The following is a 13,585-nucleotide window of genomic DNA, read 5'->3' as shown; positions in this document are numbered from 1 at the left end:
TACCGTCGGAAACACTTTAATTTGGGGGTATCAAAATGCCCAAACCATGAACCATATCACATACTTTTTGAATTTCGGACCGCTCCGATCCGTTCTTGATTTATAGCAATTTGAAAATCACACCTCATTCATCTATTCAATGACTCGAACCTATGCCTACATACAGATATAGGCCATGTTTATAACAAAATAGTCGATTTTCACAATTCAAACAGCATTTGAAATGTCTTTTACTATGTAGATACACCAAATAAAATTCGGTCATGTTTGATTATTAAGAATATCCAAATATTAAATTTCCATCTTTTTAGGGATAAATAATACCCAAATATTAAAGTTTCAAACGGTACACTGTAAAAAATATGTCACAATATTAAACACTTTATAAACACTATCTTGCACCACGTTTTTAAATATATGTTTAAAATCTACACATGTTTAGGAATTTGATGCCTTGTGTTTAGGAATTTAACACATGATGTCTTGAAATTAGGAATCAAACATGTTTTGAAACGTAGTGCAAGAAAAGTGTTGAATTTCTAAACACGATTTTTGCAGTGTACAGTTCGTTCAGAGACACCTTGTATATAATCCACTGGTTACCATGGTTACAGGGTAAAATTTTAATTTTCCGTTTGAGGATTAATAGTTTCGCATTTTTGTACATCTTGTTCTTTTGCAAGCAAGTACATATTCAGTAACTTTTGCACGTAACATAGTCATATCCTACTTAGGAGTAGGGGAGAGCGGGGAGTGTTCGCCCTATTTTTTTCTGACCAGCCTAGCGATGTCAATTTTAAGGTTAGGGATGACCTGATTAGCCCATGTGAAAGCCCTATGTCTTAGCTATATACGGCCACAATCCCAGACCTATAGGCCTTACAATAGCAACAGGATAGAGCAAAAAAAAAAGTTTTGCAAAGTGGCGAACTTGCCCCATATTGGGGCAGGTTCGCCCATATGGTGGGGTAAGTTCACCCTAATCACAAAAAAGGTTTAAACATTGCATAACAATAACATATTCAATGCAAACATTTAGCAAGAGTATACAGGGCATTCATTCTCTTCTGGGGAGTCACTAAATTTGTTGCAGGGGTCGGGTCAGGGTAAAATGTAGGGGTCCAAAGTGAGCTTAAACGTATCATGTTTACAACTTCGGGGAGAAATGGATTAGGACATAAACTGTGGTATGAGTAATACCGATATCACATAACTTTAAAAAAACATGTTTTTCAGTAGTTTTACCTTGTTTAATTTTTTAATTATCAATATTTTGCATAATACGCTGATGGGGCAGGTTCGCCCTCCAGTTTGGGGTAAGTCCGCCCGGGGAAGATATAGGGCGAACATGCCCCATCCTCAAAAGGGCGAACGAGCCCCTTGTGCACATTTTTGTATTTTCTTCAGGGTATGCAAAACACAAATCAAATAAGGAGATTATAACTGCATTAAATCTTTGACAAATCCCATATGTTCCCAATACAGATTTCCATTAAAACCATCTGTATTTATGTATCAATGATAATACAACATTATGAATGCAAGAAAAATTACGTTTTGGTGTAATTTTTTTGTTTTGGCTGCAGTTCGATGAACACGTCCCTATATGTCGCGTAGCTAATATGAGAAGTTTATAATGACCTATGTCACCTAATTTTGCCATCACCAAATTCCCTGATAGCCGTAGTGCTGAGAAACAAGGGGTGGGCGAACCTGCCCCTAGGGCGAACACTCCCCGCTCTCCCCTACGCCTACCCATATTATTTAAATCTTTATTTGTACGACGGATTGAAAGGAATCATTTTCTGAACGTGGCCTCAAGTTCATCCATTTAGTATTAAACCATTCTGAACATACTGAAATAAAATAAATACAATTGCGTAGACGAATTGCTAAATCCCCAGGTTAAGTTGGTTCACGGTCAGACTGATTCAAGTTTACAAGCCATTAAGGTGACTGACTCTTAAGGAAGTACTCCCCTCCCATTTTTCCGATAAAAATAATTTATTTCTTAAAAAGTAAGCATTAAAACAAAATAGGTAGAATTAAATCCATGTGTGGATTATTGGTCTATTCCAAAAAAAAATGCACACCTCCTATAAAAGCAGCAACTTTTCAATAAAAGAAATGTCTGGATTTGCAGGTTTGCCTCTTAAAAACGACTGAAATTCTGGGCTCAGTCCGACACGCCGCTAGTCCGACACGCCGCTAGTCCGACAACACAAATACAAATTCCCTATACTTAGAGGTACGTCAGTCCGAAAATGAAAAGCACGGCGCTAGTCCAAAAAAAAGCATGCACTAGTCCGAAAATGAAAACCACTGCAACAGTCCGACACCGCTAGTCCGAATCTGAAAACACAGTTTTCAGTCCGACACGCCGCTAGTTCGAATCCGAAATACACTGCGCTAGTACTTCTTCAGTCCGACACTGCGCTAGTCCGAAACTGAAAACCATGGCGCTAGTTGGAAAAAACACTGCGCTAGTCGGAATATCAGACTAGCGCCGTGTTTCCCCAAATTCAAATTCGGACTAGCGCAGTGTTTTTCAAATTCGACTAGCGCAATGGTTTTCAGTTTCGGACTATAGCCCAGTGTTTTTTAGATTCGGACTAGCGCGCCTTGGTCTGGGGCGGACATTTTAAAAATGAATTTAGAAGAGCAGCAAAGACATCACTTGCATTACATTCCAGATGTTAAATCTACATCATATGCAAAATTTGAGGAAATTCGCACGAGTCCGTTTTATTTTAGGGCCATTTGTCTATAACTGGTCTTTACATGTAGCCCTATGGAGAGAGTGCCCGTTGAGGGCGCTATAACCCCCATTTTAGGAACAAAAATGTGATTTTTAAAAAATGGACTTGTGCAAATTTTCTAAAATTTTCAGAGTATGTAGTATGAACATGTAGAAATATAATCAAGTAGTTGCCCTACCTGCTCTTCTCCGAAAAAATAAAAAGTCCTATACCTCAATGATAATGAAACCTAGGTGAGCGCAGTGTCAGACTGAAGGAGTGTTGTCCAGATTCGGACTAGCGCAGTGGTTTTCAATTTCGGACTAGCGCAGTGGTTTTCATTTTCGGACTAGCGGCGTGTCGGACTGGCAGAGTGTATTTTAGATTCGGACTAGCGGCGTGTCGAACTGGTGCAGTGCATTTCAGACTAAAGGCGTGTCGGACTAGCGGAGTGTCGGACTAGCGGCGTGTCGGACTAACGCCCTGTAGGCCTACCCGAAATTCTAGTCAATGTTAAGCTTGGAAATGCAATAAAATGTTTGTAGAATCACGGAATTGTTAAAATGATCCCCTCAAATAGGGTTTTCGAAACTATTTTTACTGGACTTTTTCGTATTCAGAGGATTCAGACACTTTGAAAGTCTGGATTTTCTGGATCATAAGTGGCCAAAATGTTCGGAGAAATAACCATGCACTTTTTGGTGGGAAAGTCCGAAACGTAGTGATAGTAGTATAGGGTAGGTGCAGGTATACGGCCACCGTTAAACATGTTCGCCTAAAAAATGTGCACAAAAATTTGGCCAAAAAAAAAATTGTTGTGTTGCCCTCAACCGTCCGACCCTAAATCCTGAAAAATCAGGGTCGCAATTTTTTTTTTTAATCATGATTTTTACAGATTTGTTCAAAAACTCTATGTTTTTCACTGCAAATTAATATTTTATTGAAAGACTTAGTTGTTGTCTAACAGGTATCCAGAAGTCAAAATTGACAAATGTCCCCTAATTGAAGAAGCATTATTTAATATTTGAGGGGATTTTTAAAAACTGAAGGTTTAAAAAAAAAAAATCCGACCGTCCGACCCAAATTTCCCATTTTCCCACTTGAGGGCAACACAACAAGTTTTTTTTGGCCTTCAGAGAGCCATGCAACTAAAATGTTGTTTATTCTGAACTGGCCACTCTTCATGATGAAGAAGGGTAGGCCCTACCCGGGGGTCCTACACACAATTATTGCAAGCTTTCCCAGTTTATTTCGGAAATGGTCTCTGGAAAATAGTAAGCACCTGGCATACTTTAACGTATTCTGTAGGGACATGATCTGGATGATAATACAAAAAATTGGAAGGATTGAAAACTTTTTTGTCCATTAAATTTGACAACCCCTTACGGAAACAGGGGAGTGAAAAGTTCAAACGTGCGTAATGCCTTGCGTGCTGATATCAAATGTCAAAATTGTGTGATATTTTCTCAAATTGAACAGCTATCTCAAGAACCACTGAACCAACACTGGGCTTGTTTATACTCATTTTTATGCATTTTTCATGCTGATTCCAAATATGGGCATAAAAATTGACATTTCTGAAATTTTTGAATTTTTAAAGAAAATTTGAAACATGTCGTCTGCAGCATGCAGTCGACATCCCATGTTCAAACGTGCCTAAAGTCTTGTCAAAACTTAAGCTTTTGTATTGATATACCTACAGCACAGACAAATAGGTTCACATTCCAATATGGCCACCTTTAGCCTAGGAAAACGGAATCATTTGATATTTTACCGATGAAAGCTAAACCTATTTTTGGCTATTTGTCCCAGATTTTAACTCAGAGTTCATATACTGGTACGTGCCTCATAGGCCAAAAAAAATGTTATGTTGCCCTCAGTGACCGATCCTAAATCCTGAAAAGAATTTTTTTTTTTTTTAATGACGATTTTTACAGATATGTTCAAAAATATGTTCAATGAATATTAGGCCTACATACACAATACATAATCTCAAAACTGGCATATCCCCGTATAATCTTTAACCAGGGATACCCCCGGGCCCCGGTATCTGAAACATGGAATTGGTGGCATAAGGGTGTTTGAGCCCCGCACTCAAATTAATATTTGGGACTTTCAGATTGAGTATTGCATGGACGCGATACCTGAATACTTCTCCTCAATTGCTAATCCATAAACAAAGAATTTTGCTGTGTATAATTTTATATAGAAAAGTAATTTTGAAAAAAGTTCACTAGTATTAATATTTTTATTTATCTTTCATCTTATGTGCATTGAGAGGTATTACCCCTTTTGAAAGCTTTCTAACCCTCCAAAGAAAAGGGCCGAAGAATAGAAAAATTATTTTTCAAAAAAAAAAATCGGGAAAAAAATGAAAGTATATTTGCTGGGGAAAAATTGTGTTTTAAAACGATTTTCTTTTTAATAATCTGCACACGTACCGGAAATCCGTAAGACTTTAAACATTCATATGAGGTCTAGGTAAACCTTAGTATTACTTTTCGATTTTGCAAGAATGCCAAAACAAATTTGAAACCAGGTTGAGATGCGAGTTGTCTGTGAGTATGACTCACAATCAAGTATTTTACTTTAAATCCCCAGATCATGATGAACTGAATACTTGAAAAAAAAAGTATTCAATGTCACTCAATTTTAGGGCACGAAAAAATATCAGAAATTGAAGGGTTGGAATTGGCGGTACTCAAGAATGGGGGGGTCTTTGAAAACTTTTGTACGGGGTGTGTCACGCATATATGCACTATTGGATATCGGATGCTGACTTTTTCAATATAGATACATTTTGATGTTTTTGCTACCCATCGGTATACCAATTTTTCACCGTGAAAAGCACCCCCCTCACAAATCAAAATTTATCCGAATTGGGTGCTTTTAAGGGATCTAAAATGAGCGTTTATTGCGTTTCGACAGTATTTTTTGTAGGACATGAGAGCACCTCAGACCTATCGAATTGCATTCTGAATACGAAGCATGTCTTTCTGATATCAAATAATTTTCATTTTTTGAAAATCACAAAATAATACAAATTTTATGACAAATTATAAAAATTTGATATTTTCAAATTTTGATATATAACAGTCCTCGAAGTAAATTATATAAATCTAATGATATATTCTTAAAGTGTATGTAGCAGGAGGAAAAGCCGATGGTCAATTGAAAATTTTGACCTTTCATATTGAAGATATGGATTTTTTCCCAAAAAGACCTATTTTTTTTGGTTTTTTTTTTTTTAATAATCCTTATCTTCAATACGAAAGGTCTAAATTTTCAATTGATCGTCGGCTTTTCATCCCACCTACATACACTTTAAGTATAAATCATCAGATTTATAAAGTTTACTTCAAGTACTGTTAAATATCAAAAATATCAATTTTAATGATTTGCCATAAAATGTGTATTAAATTGCGAATTTCAAAAATCAAAATTATTTGATATCAGAATGACATTCTTCGTATTCAGAATGCAATTCGATATGTCTGATGTGCTCTGATGTCCCAAAGTAAATACTGTCCAAACGTTCATACCCCAGCCCTTAAGGGCACTTTTGCTCAAATATGCCCACCTGCGCGCATCGATCAAAACCCACCGATATACCGAATTTGCTAAAAGGTACCCCAAAACCGTGACCCATCCTCGTACATCTTTATCCAAGATGCGAAGACCACCCCCCCCCCCGTGTTAACACCTGTAAAAAGGATGACTAGATAGAGTCTATGATAGAATACCATTCTATTTGTACGATTGGAACTTCTTTCCATTATAGAATACCAATGCGTTCTCTCAACATGCTCAATGTGCCCTACATTCTTTCTCAGACATTTTCCCCATGATCATTGCTTTCATGTGGAATTGTGGATGACATGACAACCATGACATCAGAGTAGACTAGTGAACCTAAAATGAAGCCGACCCAGAGAGAAGATAGATAGCCAAGCATAGTATAGAGGCTACAGTTTCCATGTTTCATATGAAGCCAGACTAACAATGTTGTCATATCATGCATACGGTTTGATATGCCAAAACTATTAATTCGACATCGCATCGGTGACGTTCTTGTTTCGATTAAACATTAAGGTCCGGTTGCTCGAAGCTTGGCTATAATAGTGCTAGCTTCCTGAGCCAGCAGACTAGCCAACCAATGCGGCGAAGTTGGGTTTTTTTCGCCGCCAAAGGCGACAAGTTTTTTTTTTTTTAATATTCATGCATTTATACAGTTTGGTGAGGAAAGGTTTTTTGTTTTTTGGGTTTTTTAGTGTTGGTAGGGAAAGTTTTTTTTTTTGCTCATGTAGTGGGGGAATTTTTTTTTTTTTCAAAACTTCCTCCCCACCCCTTGAAGTCTAATGGTGCGTCCCTTAGGAAGTCTGACCACTAGCCATTCTTCTAGAAACCGGCCCTAGAAGTCTTTCAGACTTGAGGCACCACATTTCATGGATGGTGTTCTCCCTGGCTGAATGTGTACGGGGATACGGTTTTGTGGGTACGTTTTCAGCGATTTTGGTATATCGATGGGTGGGATTTAAGTGGTGATCAATAATTGGCCGTTTTGTGGCTTTTTGTGAAAATATGATATAGGCCTAATGATGGGTTGCAAAAATAGCAAAAATTATAGAGAAAGTCAACATCTAAAAGGCTTAGTGTGGTATCGTATCGTATTGTACTCGCCCGCATGAGAACCAGAACTACACAAAATACGCTGGCGAAGTTACGTAATAAATCGGATTAACTACCATAGCAATAGGTGAAAACAATTTTGAACATATCGCGCTGCACTACAAGCAGGTTGAACTAATCACTTGTGTATGTTTGCAATCATAGATTGATACAATACTGGTCTTTTCAAAGATACTAATCTTGCAGGTGCAAGTGATCAGCATGATATGGTTCAATGCAGAGGTACCGAGTGAACGTGTCAGTGCAGCGCGGTTTATTCAAAAATTGTTTTCACCTAGTTGCTATGGTAGTTAATCCGATTATTACGTAACTTCGCCAGCGTATTGATATGAAGGGCGTTGGCTCCAAAGAAATGTGTGCATTGTTATGTAAATCAGACAATTTCACGCGCACTCGGTGGTCTTTATGCTGGATCTCGTCGGAGCCTGTTCCTTTGTTATGCTAAATCCTTTCCCTATTTTCTGTGCACAGGGTCCTTCCTGTACAGGTGAATGAACATGAAAAGAGTGTATCGCACGAGTATATCGTGCGGAGTAAATATCATATTAGTTTACTCAATATGATGGCGAGCAAATTTCACGACGGAGCCGAGCCGATTGGAGCCAAGCCCAATCGAACGAGACATTTGATTCCGGGACTTGAATCACTCTACTTCCCTGGGGCCAAGTCAACATGATCACGTGACTCACATCATTCATTTTCTATCTAATCTGAAACATAAAAATATGTTGTAAACAAATTGAGATTGTAAACGCCTTTCATTATCAATAGCCAAGTATGTACATATCAGCCTAAAATAGTCGGACATTTTTTGGCAAATTCTTGCCCAGATTAGGCTTAATCACGACATTGTTGCTTAGCAACGGATTTGTTTATCAAAATAACACGACTCAGGGTAAACAATACAAGGAATAAACAAATTAAATGCACGGAATGGAAAGAAGCTCGAAATGGAAAGATATGTTTCTTGAGCGATTATGCTGCCCCAGAACCAACTCACAAGGCTGTGCAATAAAAAATTATAGGCCACTCGGGGAGGGATTGGAGCAGAGTGGGAATACTCAAAATTGTCTCCCAAAATCGCTTGGCCTCCATTTCTATAAGTACCAAATTTTACGCCCCCTCCCCCTTTGTTCTATTTCCCCCATCCACATGGTAGATTTTTGGGGCCCGTGCACATTTAAAACCTTTAAATGATCTAATCCTATGGTGCGAACAGTGAACTGGAAATTTGCATTATTTTGAACATTTCCCTACTGTTTTCCGGGACTGTTTTAGGACATAGGGTGCCCCAAAATCCGTGTCAAAAACCGGTGTTTTTTGTTGGGTTTTTTTTTGGGGGGGGGGTGCTCCCCCGGGGGGAACTCAACACAAATGACCATACGGGTATGCGCCCCCGGAAAGACCCCCTTTTGGGATTCGCAGCTCCGAAAGACCCCCTATATATTTGACCAAAATAGAGCTCCGAAAGACCCTTGATTTTGATAATTTCAGCTCTAAAAGACCCAAAATTGCTCATTCCTCATATTTCTTGTTTTTTCAGGCGATTTTCAACCAAAAAGCCAAGAAAGACCCTTGATTTTGACTTTTCGCAGCTCCAAAAGACCTTATTTTACTTGTTCACAGCCCGGTTCGCAGCTCCCAAAGACCCCCTTTTACCGGTACGCCGTCAGCTCCCAAAGACCCACCACCTTTTTGCTCCCCGTTAGATCTGCCAAAAATGCTTGGCCCTCTCCAACTTGCCAAAAACGTTTACCCACAGACGTCACATCCGGGGTACGCATAATTATACCACCCCTCAATCGTGGAACACCGTAATCCATAATGAAACATACATTCAATAATTATGTTCAATCATATCTCGATGGTTTAATAAATATTTTGATTTAGTTGATTTTAAAGAGTCATGGTCTTTTTTCCATTGTCAGTTTCTGTAATTGTAACTCTACTTGATTTACATGTGTAAATATGATAAATACAGAAAAAGGAAACAAAATTAGCTTAATATGTAATAATTGTCATCCAATGATTCATAAAATAATGTCCTAGTAAATATTTAAAGGCGCCATTATTATGTCAAAACTTATCATATCACTGATTAAGTTTTGCCATGATAATTTCACTGTTGATAACGTTGCGTATTATGTGATCACAATGTTGCAGATGTTAAAATCAGCTCGATTTATGGGTGAAATTGCAGATGTTATTAAAACATCTGCAATTTCGCCTTTACAAACACGAATATAATGCTGTTCACAAAATCAAACATTCTGTAAAAGCTGTGTAGGAGCCAAGAAGTGGCGGCATACGAGGTGAAGGAAACGGGGGCATTTGCATATATTTTTCTTGCCCAAAATTAAGAAAATATCAACTTTTTGTTTTTGCAATAAATTCACTTTGCCCCCCATACCCCCTCAAATTCATAAAACATCAACATCAATGTTGAAGTAGTTACTCGAAGCCCGAAACTCGAAATTCAAAACTAAAAACTCGAAAGCGACGAAGCAAAACCTGTTCAATGGGCGACCGACTCAGATTTTGTGTTTTGACGATTTTTTTACCTGATTTTGAGTTGAATGTGTGTATACCATGATTACTAGGCTTATTGTGTAAACACTTCTACTTTTAGCGTATCCGAAAAAGTTTGCATAATTATATTCTACTAGATTTTCATAATTCCCAAAAATACATTCAAATTTGGGTCATTGTTTACTACTGAGAATATGTATCTAGAGATTTAATTGTGGTTCTCTTAATTTCCGCAACTGACGCTCTCTTCACCGCGCCAAATCAAAATCACTGAACAACATGTAATGCACATCAAGCAATTACATTAGTTCGAAGACCCGGCACAGCACTTATCGTGAAAGGATAGTAATGATTCAAATCACTTGGGAATTAAATGTAAAAAAGGTATAAATCCCTTTTCACTTCAGATTCATCAAAAATGAAGAAAATGTAGTCCAGAGATGTTTCCATCATTTGCATCTAACATGTTCTGACATTGTGTACTGTATGCCCTTGGGTACAGGGTCTGCATTCGTCATTTAAGGGCTCAGAAATACCTGGAATGCACTTTATTAATACAAAATACAGTAGGCATATACACTTAAAAATGGTTCTTGGCTGTACAATATGTAGAACCAAGGGTTCTTGAAAATTGTTCTTTCTGGTCATTATTGAACCCTTTTTAGGGGCTGTGCAATAATTATGAGCCCTGGGGAATGGTAAAATTGGGGAGGGGAGCAAATTGGGATCCCCCAAAATTTGGCATGTGCAAGGGGGGGAGCGATTTTTGGCAGGCCGAGGGGGGGGGGCAAGCGATTTTGGCGAACCGTTCGGAAATTTTACCTGGGGGGGCTATACAATGGTTCTTTCTAGCATTTTCAGAACCCTTTTCTGTTCCTTGTAGAACCATGTATACCTTGTATACAGTAGCGGCACTCACCGTGTAGTAGTTAACTTATGAAGCGATTGATTTTCCTAACGTGTCACTGAACTGACAGCGTTTATAATTTAAGATATATTTATTTTCTAAATATTCAAACTAAAATATCAATGCAGCAATTAATTACATATTGTTTTATTATATCTGATGCACTCGATAAGTTTATGCCGGATAATTACTTCGCAGAAGTGCATTCGTCAAGACTGAGACCAGTAAATGTTGGCTTACTAGTCTTCCACGGTCAACATGGTCAAGTGCAGTTATCTTGTGTTAGGCAACAAACTTGCATTGCATTGCATAATGCATTATTGCAATAACTATGGTTAAAACTAGTTACTAAAAAATGGTGTAAAAATTATGGGGTCAATTAACAATTTTAGCCAGCCACAATATTAGACCTGTCATTGAAATGCCATTTGAAAATTTTGACCCCACCTCCCCCTTGACCCCTGCTTCTTGCGAGTACAGGTCTAGTCTGATTCAGTGTGCCAGGAAAACTGCTGGAATATGTAGGCCGTCGAGAATGACTATAATCGTCAGGCGTGGCGACGTGGATGTAGTCTGTCTCGACGGACTATCAATATGCGGCCAAAGCACGGAAGATGTCATTCTGAAGCGATTAATTACAGCTTAATTTAGAATTTTATTTTTGAAGTATTATTGCCTTACTTTGATCGACACTGAACATTACCATAGTGAACTGACAGAGATCGACAAACTCCAATAACCTAGAAATTGTTATGGATTATTTTGTATTATTAACGTACATTAAACAGACGCCCATGGTATAATATAGGACTTCTAATACAGGATATGTTTAATCTATAATAAACGGAAGTGCTTTTCATGTTAAACTTGGGTAGATTTCCACTATTTCTCGCCCATTGACTCTCTACTTTGTCCATGAATCATAAATCCACATCGAAGGTGATGATTCAATGACAAAATCCAAGAAAACTTGATCTCTAAGTGCACAGACCTTTATCAATCATTTGTATGGGGTTAATGCAGATTGAGCCATATCAAACATTATTTACTTAATAAGTATTTATGAGTAGTGATAGATATTTTTATTGCGAATGTACGATGAACTAGGAACACTCATAGCACGTACAAGTTGTCAGCATGAGCGTGTGGAGGAAAATGCGAAGTAAAAGTTGGCGTTTTTTTGTTGTTGCTTCTGTTAAGGGTGTCAATTGATCACATTTTTTATGTTAAGGGTATCTTTTTAAACTTATATCCACGCTATTAAGGGTAGTTTCAACTGATCACACTAAAAATAAATGAAAAAATAATAATATAAGCTCAATAATGACTATACACCAAACCCTACAAGGACGTTCTGAAGGAAGAACTTTTCAATATAAGTTAAATTGCTTGATTGTCCCATGATATAGTAGATGATCTACTATTTCCATGATTGTCCATAGACCGCCACGCCTCCAAGGAGTAGGGTCGGTTGGCGGCGGATTTTAGTGGGCCAAGAATGTTACCCAGCGGCACGCCACATAGGAATAAACAAGGCGGCAGGCAGATATTTATTGGGCCTATGATTTAAATAATGTAATGTCAAATTGGCTTGGAGACTGAAGTGACATTCGAACTCCTGCAAAGAAGAACAGGTATCCAGGTTTGTATATTATGTTGCACACCTGACCGTCATATCTCTAAAGGTTTATCGAGGAAATTTCGCTGCTACACTGCAATTTTACTCTATCATAATGTATTACGGTTTTAAAATTTTTAGGCGGAGCTCCAAAAACACGAGGAATCAGCGTATCTAGGGGATCCCTTTATCAGGTACCATGTCCTCCGGCGACATGACTTTCCGTGCTGTTGTCATGGTTACTGAGACACAACTAGGAGTAATGAATTCATTAATATCATGATATCTTCGTGAGACCTGGATGTAAGATTAATGTTTACGGAAATTTGGATGGTTAGGGACGCACCATTAGATATTATCGGGGGCTAGGGAGTTTTTGAAAAAAAGTTTTGCCTCAGTTATGAGTAAAAAAAAAAATTTTGCCTCACTGATGAGTAAAAAAAAAAGTTTTGCCTCACTGATAAGCAAAAAAAAAAAAAATTTCCCCTACCCAGCTCTGTATAATACATTAAAATTGAAAAAGACAACTTCGCCGCCAAAGGCGGAGAAAAAAAAAAATTTGCCTCAAAGGCAGCGAAAAAAAAAATTCGCCGCCTTCGGCGGCAAAAAAAAAAAAAATTCTGCCTGACCCAAACTCCCTAGCCCCCCCGATAATATCTAATGGTGCGTCCCTTAGAACTTGGTGTATCATATCAGTTTATCATAACACATAAGGTGTGAAAATTTAATGCTTGGTAGGATGTAAAACATACAGGGTGGCAATAAAATCCTTATTCGGTGTACTTGCGATATAGATGTGGCACGACTTTATTTAAGCCAATTATTGACACTGCAAAAATTGTGTCTTACCTGAGGACACTATTTTAAGACGCGACTTTGTTGAAGCCACTTTTTAGCCATGTCCTTATGCAAGTCATGTCTTGCATGGAGACATGGCTTGTGGAAAGACGGGACTTTGAGCTATGTCCTTATCCAAGACATGACTATAGCTACAAGACATCAACAAAGTATGTAGCCAGCCTTAAGTCATGTCTTAATTATCGATCAGAATGGGACATGTCTTACTTCATGTCCTAATTAAAGACACATTATTGAATAAGTGAC

General features: G+C 38.0%; 1 protein-coding gene across 1 annotated transcript in view; it reads left to right on the top strand.

Annotated features, from left to right (window-relative positions):
* LOC140162702 (uncharacterized) overlaps positions 1–13,585 on the top strand; it is a 59,719-nt gene that overhangs the window by 20,412 nt on the left and 25,722 nt on the right.

This window comes from Amphiura filiformis, chromosome 10 (genome assembly GCF_039555335.1).
Source record: "Amphiura filiformis chromosome 10, Afil_fr2py, whole genome shotgun sequence".
NCBI classification, from domain to species: Eukaryota; Metazoa; Echinodermata; class Ophiuroidea; order Amphilepidida; family Amphiuridae; genus Amphiura; species Amphiura filiformis.
Note: the sequence above shows the minus strand (reverse complement) of the source record. Positions and strands in the feature narration are given on the sequence as shown.